General features: G+C 39.0%; 1 protein-coding gene across 2 annotated transcripts in view; it reads right to left on the reverse strand.

The window, feature by feature from the left end:
• LOC128744245 (stress-activated protein kinase JNK) overlaps window positions 1-11,775 on the reverse strand; it is a 107,139-nt gene extending 95,364 nt beyond the window's left edge. For both annotated transcript variants that reach the window (XR_008412375.1, XM_053841101.1), the window contains exons 1-2: window positions 11,387-11,775; window positions 363-403 (exon numbers count right to left, since the gene is read on the reverse strand). The gene's annotated coding sequence lies outside the window, so the exon portion shown is untranslated. The remainder of the gene's footprint in view (window positions 1-362; window positions 404-11,386) is intronic.
• Window positions 11,776-12,473: the final 698 nt, after the last annotated feature.

Consider the following 12,473-nt stretch of genomic DNA (forward strand, 5'->3'; position numbering starts at 1 on the left):
GCCGCCCTTTAAGCTTTTGTCAGTCATTACACAATGCGTTGAGCGGATAACCTTTCAGTTGATGGCGGCGGCGCCAGTTTGCGGTATAAAATGCTTTAATGGGGGGATTCTTTTTTTCCTACTTCCCTCCTTCGAGGCAACATAAACTGGAGCATGGTTGTTATGCGGCGCGCGTGGCGCTGGAGCTGGCACTGGCACTGGCACTGGCAGCAAGGTTATGAAAAAGTTAAATGACACTCTAAGAAGGAAGCACTTAATTTGTAGCGGATGTTTGTCTTAGCTGGAAGGGTGTTTTTCTCAGGACGACTCCGGAGAAGAATCACTCTTCGGGATTCCAAATGTCAAGGGTTCTTCTGACTTACCTATGGTGAGCACTGCCGTTGGAGGTTTTTATGATACCGAGCTGTAAAAAAAACAAAAACAACAAAAAATGTTATTACAAGTTTGCTGAAACTAATATTCTTTCAGAATGATTGATTATTTCACCATCCATTATTAAGCTATTCCAAGCGCTACGCGAATGCAGACTTCAAAAACTTTTCTTGGATTATTTATTTTGATTGCCTCTTAGAAAAAGCTGTTAGTGGGGTAATAAAACCATCAGTTTTTATAAGTTTCGCTTCATTACACACCGACGACAGTGTACAGCAGCGACAAAAAACATTTACACTCGCCAAATATCCAAACCGCAAAGACACCAACAAATCAGGCCAACATTAGCAAACATCCAAACGGTCGGAAAGGAAGGAGCTGTTTGCTACTTTTTCGTATTTAAAGACTCGAAAAGATTGTGGGCTGTGTTCGGCGATCATCCGATTCGTTGTCTCCTCATCCTCATCCCTCATCCTTCATCGTCACGTTCCGCCGTCGCTCGCCGCGTTATCGACTGACCGATGGATGGAGCTCGTTTCCATTCCACTGTGTTTACAAGGGAACGCAGCATTACCATTCTGCACACATGAAGCAAGCATTAGGCACACCGGAAACCACACGAATACATTCGCAGCTGGAACCGATCCGGTGCTTCGAATTTTCACCAACACCAGAACCGAGCTTCTAAGGAACGTCGATTTCATTGAGAGCTCCGTCGGGTACCGTCTTTGGCTTTGTGCCCAAATCCCAGCATCCGCCACCAAGTAGACTAGGATAGGCTCCGACGAGTCTTGATTTTGTCCAACCGACCAACCGACCCAAGCATAATTGCAACTCAATGGGCGCCATCTGTTACCCGTTTCGTAACTGTGTCTGTGGAGTCTGTGGAGAGCGGAAGGGGGCGGCCGACAGATGCCTTTGATGCCCGCTCGCTCCGAAAACGGAGCAAATGTAATAAAAAGGAAGTAATATTCTTGGCATTTAAAAGTTTAATTGTGCTGGTTGTGTCTTTCGGTTGTGTTGTGCTGAAAATGTTGCGTTTCGGTGTGTTTATACAAACGATTTGTTTTATGGGAACATACATATTAAGCCGTTATGTCTTCCGTGCTATTCACTGTCAGGTGCGATACTTTCGGGAACGCACTTCAGAGGTGATTGCTGAAACTTCAGCAAAAAAGGACTTGAAAAGTGTTTGCGGAGAGCAAAATGCAAAATAGCCATTTTTGGAAAATCGAAATATTCCGTAAATCTCACATAATTAAAGTGAAAATAAACGTAAAAATTTTGTATTTTAAACGTTATGGAATGACATATTAAAATCCAAATATTATATATTAGATTACTCTTCACAAACTATGCTTAAACAATACTCACTTAGAAAATTCATTTATCCAAAATATATTGATATTTTTTAACTACTGTCCTTCATGTGAAGATGCAGACAAAGCACGTCCCAGCAAATGTTCGGTTAAGTAGGATCTAAAAAATTTGAAATAAAAAAATGTGGATCCCAAGAAATTGGATTTAAAGACCTTGGTTCTAAGGAATTTGGATCTAAAGAACTTTTATTCAAAGAATTTGGAACCAAAGAACGTGAATTTAAAGAACTTGGATCTAAAGAATTTGGTTCTATAGGACTTGGATCTAAAAAACTTGGAACCATAGAACTTGGATCCAAAGAACGTGGATTTCAAGAACTTGGTTCTAAAGAAGGATCCAACGAACTTGGATTTAAAGAATTTGGATCCAAAGAACTTGGATTTAAAGAACTTGAATCCAAAGAACTTGAATCCAAAGAACTTGAATCCAAAGAACTTGAATCTAAAGAATTTGGTTCTAAAGGACTTGGATCTCGAGAACTTGGAATCAAAGAACTTGGATCCAAAGAACGTAGATTCCAAGAACTTGGTTCTTAAGAAGGATCCAAAGAACTTAGATTTAAAGAATTTGGATCCAAACAACGTGGATTCCAAGAACTTGGATCTAAAGAAGGATCCAAAGAACTTGGATTTAAAGAACTTGAATCTAAAGAACTTGGTTCTATAGGACTTGGATCTAAAGAACTTGGAACCAAAGAACTTGGATCCAAAGAACGTAGATTTCAAGAACTTGGTTCTAAAGAAGGATCCAAAGAACTTGGATTTAAAGAATTTGGAACCAAAGAACTTGGATTTAAAGAACTTAAATCTAAAGAACTGGGATCTAAAGAACTTGTGTTCAAAGAACTTGGATCCAAAGAACGTTGATTCCAAGAACTTGATTCTAAAGAAGGATCCAAACAACTTGGATTTAAAGAATTTGGATCCAAAGAACTTAAATCCAGAGAAGTTGGATCTAAAGAACTTGGATCCCAAGAACTTGGATCTAAACAAGTTGGAATCAAAGAACTTGGATCTAGTGAATTCGGGTCTAAGGAACTTAAATCTGAAAAAGTGAGATCTTAAGAACTTGAAACTAAAGAACATGGCTAAGGATAGGGCTAGGGCTAGGGCTAGGGCTAGGGCTAGGGCTAGGGCTAGAATTCTATAATTTTGCGGTTTAAATAGTCTAAAGATTGTAAAATAGTTTCCTTATTCAAAATTAGTTTTACTGTTTTGTTTATTGGCATTAATGCTTCAGAGATTAGATATTAGGAAACTCAACAATCTATCAATCCCCAAATTATTTCCCAAATGAAAAACCTCCAAAAACCAGATTCGAACTCACCGAGATCGCTTGTTCTTGCCATGTGCGTCAATCTGATGATATTTCAGTTCCGTTTTTCCTATGCTTATCTTAATTAATTCCATCGGAATTGGTTCACAGCCTATATTATGCAAATATCGACTAAATATTCAGAGATTGTGTTGAGGACATGGCATTGATTGGTTCGATATCCGACAATGATGGGAATCATTTCAGCTTGGAAATTTTTCTTGTGTTTTCTCTAGGGTTTGGGAAAAATTGCACTGTATTTTTCAACCATTTTTGAATGTCCCAAATATATTCCTGCGTAGCGTATCCATAATTGATCCAACCGAACTGAACGCGTTTGTTTCCCCGTTTGGCACGCTTCCCATTCCGATCCGGAACCCGCAGTTCTTTGCGTCAATCAGCAAAACCAGCGTGTAATCATCCTCCAGCAATCATCGGCATTACACAATTGTTGATGCTCATTGAAATGCACAGCATGCAGAACGGAACGGAAGAATTCTGTTCCGGGCCAAAATTCCAGCACACGTTCGCCGTTCGCCGACGACGATTCGCTGACACCACCACTAACTAGGTGCCCAGTAGGTAGTGTCGGAAAAACTGCAAACTGCTTCTGCACGGTTCGCAGCGTCGTACCCAACGAGAAAAGCACTTGCCAGGCCGAGCTACATAGTCTTGGTAGGAAAAATCGATTTCCCCCCTATTCCAGCGAAGACTTACCAATACTGTCAGCACGCACACACACGGATAAGCACATCGCATGCACATGTTCGGTGGTGCACTGCCTACTGAGAAGCATGAAGCCAAAAGGATGACAGGAAAATTCTTCCTTCAGCCACCCATCGCTGGCTGGCTGGTAGATTCGCATGTTGACGTCATATGCCAACACATGATTTCGGTTAAAAACGTGTCGGTATTGGTCGATCCCCAAAAGCCTAGCTCTGTGTTTGTGCATATTCAAATCCGACTAGGGAAAACGTGGAAAGTTAGTTTCCTTCCGCTCGATGCGGAATTCAGCCAACACCAAAAATGTGTTGGTGGCGGCACTATCACGTTCAGCCTAGTTTGTATTGGTATTGTACTGAAAGGGACGGCTTTCGGCGACCGACCGACTGTCAGTTGTCGAATCAGCCCGCATCAGGAACGTGGCCAGTGTGCTGAATTTTGTAAAATTCTAATTAGTCAAATGAAATAAATTTGATGAAAAATCGCGAATATTTTAAACATTTTGAAAACTTTGAAAATTTCAATTTAGTGAAAAACTCTTTTCAAACAGCTACCATAGGCTTTCGTATGCTCTATGCCTTGCCACTAAATTATTGCCGTAGATAGAGCAATAAAAATAATTTACTTCATTACCGATGGAATATCAGAGAATTATACACGCTAGGTTTGGCACTTCATTGGCACCGGAGTTTCGATACTGGCAGGCTCGGCTTCGTTTACCAAATGAGCAGCAGCAAGACGCGCTGTGCTGCAGATTGAAGTAGTACTTTTGCTGCCTTGATTGAAGCCAACTGGTCCCAGGTGATTCTCACCACTCGGCGTTAACAGGCCCGCTGAATGATTGATGCTCCTTGCGGGTACACTAACGGTTGCTGACGCTGCTACCGAGCGTTCATACCCAATGAGAGACCGGGTACGGTTCGGTTTTTTGCTGAACCAAATTAGATCCCCTTCCCGCTGGGTTGCTTTCCTAATTGCGGCATGGCTATTAATTACGTTAGAACATGATTCTAATGCGGCTGCTAGTATTTGCTGCACCGATTGAATTAGAATTTATACCATTATCGGTTATAGAAAACTCAAAGAAACTTTCTAATTTATTTGAATATCCTTCAATAATATTGAAATTATATTGATTAGAAGGAATAAAAACTGTTTTTTCTTCGTTTAAAACCGAAATCGATTTGATTTGACCGCTTTAGGTGAAACCAAATAGTTACTTTGTAATATATATATATATATATATGCCACTTTAGGAACACGAGGTTTTTTATTCGCCATACTTTGCAATTAATTGGCTCTACACGCCGTTTTCGAGGCTAACTTGAATTTAATTCCAGATTATGCTGGAATTCTCGTGGAACATCTAACACATCATCTAACACTGAAGTCAACGTTGCTACACTTCCGGACAGAATTTTATTCCACGAGATTCCAAGCACTTTTATTTGTTGTCAAAGTATTTGTTTATTTACAAAAAATACCTTGATTACAGACTTAGTTTTTTAAATCTAAAGCTAAGTTTTCAAAAGTTATGTTTCATGCCTAATGGTACAAAAATCTTTGCAGAATTTAATATCCAATAGCTTTTCAAACCAAAATATCATGGAAGTCATTGATTTTGTTCAATTAGTATACACTTTAACAGTTCGAATAGTATAGCATACTCACTCGCCATACTTTATATTACAGAACTTTGTTTTTTCTGTCTATGGCAATCCCTCCTTCCTTTGTCAGCTCTACCGTTTTCTTTTTCAACTACTTGTACATCTGTTATCGGCCTGGAAATTCGTTAAATGCTAGAGATGCAAAGACCCTTTTTCCTAAGTTTGGTGAAGAACAGGTCAGACGTTCCGGAGTTATGACGGTGCAACCAAACCATCTCTCTAGGTTTGTAGAACGGTCGTACATCAGTGACAACGTGGTGAATGTTGTCTTTCAAGGCTTCGAACATTTGCGACGACTTAAAGCCAGATATTTCTCACGTAATAAGCATTTAAAAGGATCTGAGTAATATTGAGCGACTCTCTTTGATGCCGATTAGGCCATTGCAAATTGTTTTGTTAGTTTGTTTCACCTCCCCCCCCCCCCTTTGAAATTGGCTTGATAAATCGGGGAGCAAAAAAATAATTTGCAGGACTTAATTTTTTTTTATAAAATCAATTGTCCACAAACTCCCCTGAACCCTGAAAAACTCAAAAAGTAAGTGTACGAGTAGAGTTGACGCTTCTAGCACGAAACAGGAGTGAAAAAGAATTACGGCTTTGCAGGTAAAAATCGGTCGATCAAGTAATGGAAATTGTGGTGTTTCGGGAAAGTAAGGCAATCAATTTATCCATTCAAGAGCGTAGCAACAAACAAACCTGACCGCCTCTATGTGAGCGAAGGGAGATAGAGGATCCTTGAAATCATCAAAATTTTAAATATTAATCCTTACTTAAGTGGACACCGACACCGAGTACTCTCCACCAGATCTCGCCCTACCTGGTCTAACCGTCTTACTAGCAGCGCTCCTGGTCGTCTTGTATCTACCGGATTTGAGACGATTTGCAGGGTAGGACTCTACTGCGCCAAAAAGTTGGGTGCATCTATTTCGCCATAGAGCAATTTTGCGATAAATACTGCACGCATACAATTTCTTCTTTTCTCCAAGGAGTTCATGCTTTATAATGTGCAGCAACTTTCATGTGCTGGGAGCTCGAGCAGATTAATCCACGGAAGGAACCGCAATGTTGATCTAATAAACGTTCTTTGAACAGCCTCAATCCTTGTAGACCACGTTATCAAATATGGACTCCAAGCTACTGCTGCTGTTTTAAGGATAGACCGAACTAGCGAGTAGTAGAGAGACTTCAAACAGTAAGGGTCACGAAAATCCCTTCCAATTCTCATGATGAACCCCAAGTTTTACTCAAGATCAGAGAAACTATCCAGTCTAAACATGTACATAATATTAAGATTATATGAAGTATTCTTTATTAGAAGCCTGCTGCTCTATTTTATACTCACAGAAATTGAGAAAATTGAAAGGTCCCAAATTTAAGCATGCAGATCGTCAGCATACATAATCCGACAAGCAGGTGGCAGTGCTAAGCAGACGTCATCGAAGGAAATTGAAAATAACAGCGGTCCCAGGTTACTGCCTTGCGGCACGCCTGACTTAATCTGGAACTCTTGAGACTTGCAGTTTCCTAGTTTTGCTGATAGGAAACGTTTGGAGAGAAATTATGTTAGCCAATGCACGAATGAGTCAGAAGCTCCTAGGCGTTTCAATTTCGCTAAAAGCAGACGATGGTTAACACGATCGAACGCAGCTTTAATATCGGTGTAAATAGTGTCCACCTGGTCTCCACTCTCGATTTGCTGGATACAAATGAAATAAATTCAACCTGATTTGTGTTAATTGAACGACCAGCGTAGTGATACCTCGGTAGTTAGAAACATCGCTTTTATTTCCTTTTTTATACACAGGGAAAACAAAGGACGTCTTCCAAATTGATGAGAATTTTTCCTTGCGAAGAGATCGGTTGATTATCTTGATGGATGTACGAGTGGGACTGCACATTTTTCAATATGAGAGCATGAATACCACCCGGTCCAGGAATTGCAGTGATTTCAACTTATTAAAAGCATTCACAACTTCGTTCTCAGAGAAATTAACAATCCTGATATGGCAGAGGTTCTCTGGAACGAACTTCATAGCATCCTCGATCTCTTCAGTAGATACATCACAATTACCGAAAACACTCGATAATTTTTTAGCAAATAAGCCGCAGGTAGAGCTTCGAGTCTGCTACATGATTGCTCTCCAAGAAACAATCTAGCTGGAAAACCGCTCTCCTTGCGTTTTTCGTTTACAAACAACCAGAACTTTTTGGAGTTTTGTCTCAAGTAGAATTATCGATCTCGTTCCTAGAACCAGTTAGTGGAACAAGTTATAATTTGCCTTTGAACAAGAGCCTTTATTCGCACCTCTAGCAAGTACCACTCTTATAACTTGCCCTGGCAAGAGGCTTCATTGTTAGTAAATGCAGAATGCAGTAGCAAGAATGTGGAGGGACCTAAATCAATGCTAAAAGTCACCTAACATCGAATGGCCTGATTCTACTAAGATTCGAACCCACGACCACTCGCTTGTCAAGGCAGACTCGGTCACCCTACGGCTACAGAGCACCCTCGCTATATTAAATTGTCACATTGAAAAAGAACAACGGAGTCTGGTGTATTTTCGTAGGGCTCCAATACCTGAGACACTTCAAACCCCGCAAGTGGACATGTCTTCATACTGGTTTTCGAGGTAATTTGCAAGTGAGCACATAACTAAAGTGAAATGGAGATTCGTTAACGTCCGTAAACAGGTCAAGGCAACGTCTGGGAAAATGTCTGCTTTTCGAATGTCCAACTCTCTTACGTTCAAACTATTTTCAAACTCAATAGGTTCTGTGACTTCGAGAGCAGGATAGTCAGTGCATGGGAAGGGGGATTATAGGATCGACTGTTTCTTGGACTGAGCAAATCGGAGTTGCACATTCGTTAGCCAAAACTAAATCGAAAAGACGCAAGTTTCTGTTAACTACTGTATTAATCTGCGCCAGGCCTTGAAGCTAACCGGTATTTGACCGGACAACCTTACTCTTCTCCATATTTGTTAGAGTGAGTTGCAGATGGCTTCATAGAAACCGCAATAAGTACTCTGCTGCCACCTGATTTGTTGCTTCTATGTGAACTCCAATCATAGCGGAACATTTTATCGTACAGGTTTAGAATGATGGGTCAGAGAGTTTCAGTCATTTCCATTATTAACCCGAACCCGCAGTGGTCAAATCTTCCGACAAAAAAACCCGAATCAGCCTAGAATATCCCGCAAAATCAGTCCAATTTTCAACTTTGAAATGCTATTGCATCAAAGTACAACACTCAATTGCCTTCAATTGGATGTTACTAAATGTTGAAAATATCAATTTGTTTTTATTTTATGTCGAAAAGTTTAAAATATGTCAAGCGATACCGTATGACATCATTGGGATGATTCGGGCTTAAGTTTAAGGCTGCAAGAGGAATTTTTCCGATCAATCACTCAAACAAGCATCGTAAAACAAACTTTTTAAATGCAAGCAAATTTTCTCAGCAATCTAGAAATAAAATGTCCGGAAAGATTTTCATGTGGTTCATGTGGTGTGGTTCCTGAGATGTGAATTATCAGGAATATAAATTTTCGGGCCATAAATTAAGAATAACAGAAACACTATCATCAAATTTTTGTCACAAAAATACTGTGAATTGATAATAAACAAGAAGAAAGTATTAACCATTTTCCAAGAGATAGAACATAGATTTCGGACCTTTCTTTGGAGTTTTCATCCGCCATGGAAAAATTTGTGAAAAACTTCTTCCAAAGATATTTATCCCAGTGGTGAATGACCCTCTGGGTTAAAACCACTCTAATATATAAAAATAAAAATATTTATCCCGGATTGATGAACTAATTTACTTACATTTTGATCTAAAAATATTTGCTCTGTTTTTGAATAAATCGAATTTTTCGGTCATAGCCTAACAACTATCAAAATGGAATGGAATAATTTTACACCTAAGATAAGTATGAAAAAATATTTTGAAAATTTTCCGTGGAGTTTTCCACCGCCGAAAAAAATGTTAACTTTTTCCTGATAACATTTTTTCTGGATTGTTGAAATAAAGCATGTAAATTAATCATAGAAACTCTTTGAGGTCGAACAATTTATTCTAGATGTCCTTTATCTTCAACAGTAAAAAAGGGAATGTTCCGCACCATATTTTTTTCGGGATTTTTCGCAATTCTTTTTGAAAGATGATAACTTTTAAGCGCATGGTCAGAAAATTGTGATAATAAAATGTCAAAATGTCAGGAAATCCGTTCTGAACATATTCTTCTTATTGTCAAAATGTCAAGAAATCTGTACTGAACTCCTTTTTCATACTATCAACTCAAAACAAATTTCATATCTTGCTCTGAAGCTTCAGAAGTGAAGGCCGTTCGAGGGTTAAGATTTATGAATTTTTGAAGCATGCATTGCGCTAGAAAATTGGAAACTTTCCCTTGGGGTTTTCTGAGAAAGCATTGGTATTTTAAAAAATACTGTTTTCGCTCCGTTGTAACAAAAACCGCATTGAAATTTTACTTCGTCGAATGGTTCAAATCCAACCCAAGAGCATACTTTGTACTTTTATCTTCACGAACGTTGCGGCATGCGATGGCTGCGGTGATGGCTAATGGGGAAAAACAAAGTTATCTGCTGATTTCGGCACGAGTTAATTGAATAATGTTAATATAATTATGCTGATAAGAAATTAGATTAGGAAGTTGGAACTGGAACTGGGACGTCTTATGGGAATGGTTAACCTACTTTAGTGAGAAACTCTTATCGGAATGCAAGAAAACTAGTCACCGTGGATATGATCACAATATGTTGTTGAATTCATTTATGTTTAAATTTGATTTAAAATTACATATATTTATTATATTTTGAAAAAGTTTTGTTTAAATACTTCATTGCATCAGCTTTGTGATGATTTTCTGGAAAACCTAAGCTCACTACTTTAACCAGAACCATTTTAAAATAACCTAGCATTTATTGTTTGTAAAACAAAAAAAAATCCGAATCGGAATTCGCGACATTTCCGCTGTAGGTATTTACCGTCTGCGTGCCATATTTTATCCGCCTGGAGGTCGTGTCTCGAGCGACTCTCCGAAAACGTCAAAATAAAACAACCACCAGCAACGATTAATTCGTCTTCGCTGCTGCTGCCTGCTGCTGATCTGCTACGGCAGCGCTGTTTATTCTTTGTGCTCTAAAGTTCCTTTGCCTCAGCCTCAGCAGCCAGTCAAACAAACAGGCAGGCAAGCAAAGCGAAAGCAGTGCAGTCAATCTGTCACGGTAGGGCAGATAGATGAGCAAAATAAAGGCCGAAGGCAATGGGATCTAACTTGTAGGAAAAAAATTATTCTTGTTCTGCAATTCAATTCGGAACGAGTAGAGCGCCGTTGAAAAGACGGACAATTTGCATTTATTTTTATTATTCTACAATAAAAATGGCGTTGACATAACCTAAAATCGATACTTAATAGAGAATTGCGGCGAAAATCGTCAACCTGAGCTGGTCGTAGAGGAACGACAAAATTTTGCAACACATTCTATTTTAAGCTTCTTGTACTTATCGCACTATGCTTGGGAGCGATCGTTCCAGGTAACGATAAGCATCCGAATGGGATTTTTGTTTATCATTTCCTACCGTGGTGCCAAGGATTCCCCTATGGCTCTTTCTAATGGGAAAAGGTATGTTCGATTCTGACAGAAAATCGATATCAGAAAAGTTAACTCAAAGGGGAATATGGCCACGTCGGGAGGAACAATGGCATTCACAAACAGCGCACACCCTTGTGTTATCTATCGAAACAGGCGGTTCCTCTGCCGACAGTGGATTTACCTGCGATGTTATCAATGCTAAATTGCATCAAAGGCGAAGCCGCCATTGTTAGCGTTCGATATCCTTAGGCGTTGCGATAATCTCCTACCAAGTGCCACCCAACCCGTAACGAAAAATCAATCCTACTTACTTGATATTTGATGCGATTGTTTTCACTGATTGGACAACTTAACTCGTAAATTTCTCAAAAACACACAGTTTATACACTTCCAACACTAATAACAATCCAAATTTATCACCAGTATCACACCACCAGGTTTGTAGATGACACAGAAAACACGAAAAAATGTCTCGAAGATGGTTCACAGAGCTACAAATACAAGTTCTGTATAGTTTCTTTGATTTCAAACGGAGAATTTTCACACAATAAACATCGACTTTTCTCGCTTTTCACACAGAAGTTTACCCGACAAAATTGATCCACCGATTTGTACGGATCCAACCAACCAGCGCAGTGCAAAATACCAAAAAGATAAGCAGTCAGTAGTCTGTTCTGTCTGCCTGACAGTTTGCACAAGTTGACGGTTCGGTTCCAATAAGACCGACTCCAGCAGGACAGACCGACAGATAACGCACGATGGCGTCAGATTGTAACGTGATGTCGGACGTTCGGTGCTTGCTTCGGAAGCAAACGTCAATTCCGACGTTAGCGTAACGGTGTGTAATGGTGAGCAACAACGTAACGGTAGGGGATTCGATTTAACCGTTTAGACCGTCATGTATGAGTGTGGAATAATGAAAATAATGTCGCTTATGTTCGTGTTGTGGTCTAATTTGATAATTTTTCTCAATTGCCAATTAATTCTATAGAATTCTCACATACCTTTTTTGAGCAAAAATGCTTACATGCTTATACAATGTTTATATTCAGTGAAAGATATTGTTTTAAATTAGACATGTCCGAATAAAATTTATGAAAAGCAGTACTATTTTTCATTTTAGGTTTTGATTCTATAGATTCCATAGAATGCTGAAATAGAATATTAAACACCCATTATTAAATATTAAAGACCCATTATGAACTAAAAATTAAACTTCATTTCTTCATTCTAATTCGAAATCTGATTCATAAATGTAATTGGACTTTTACTTGAAATCAAAATTCAATTAGACTCGAAATTGGACCTAAAATCTTACTTTGAATTAGATTTGAAATTGGTATGAATTTGGAGTCAAATTCGGATCTACTTATTTTATTAGGTTTTATATCAAATTAA

The sequence above is a fragment of the Sabethes cyaneus genome, chromosome 3, assembly GCF_943734655.1.
Source record: "Sabethes cyaneus chromosome 3, idSabCyanKW18_F2, whole genome shotgun sequence".
Lineage (NCBI taxonomy): Eukaryota > Metazoa > Arthropoda > Insecta > Diptera > Culicidae > Sabethes > Sabethes cyaneus.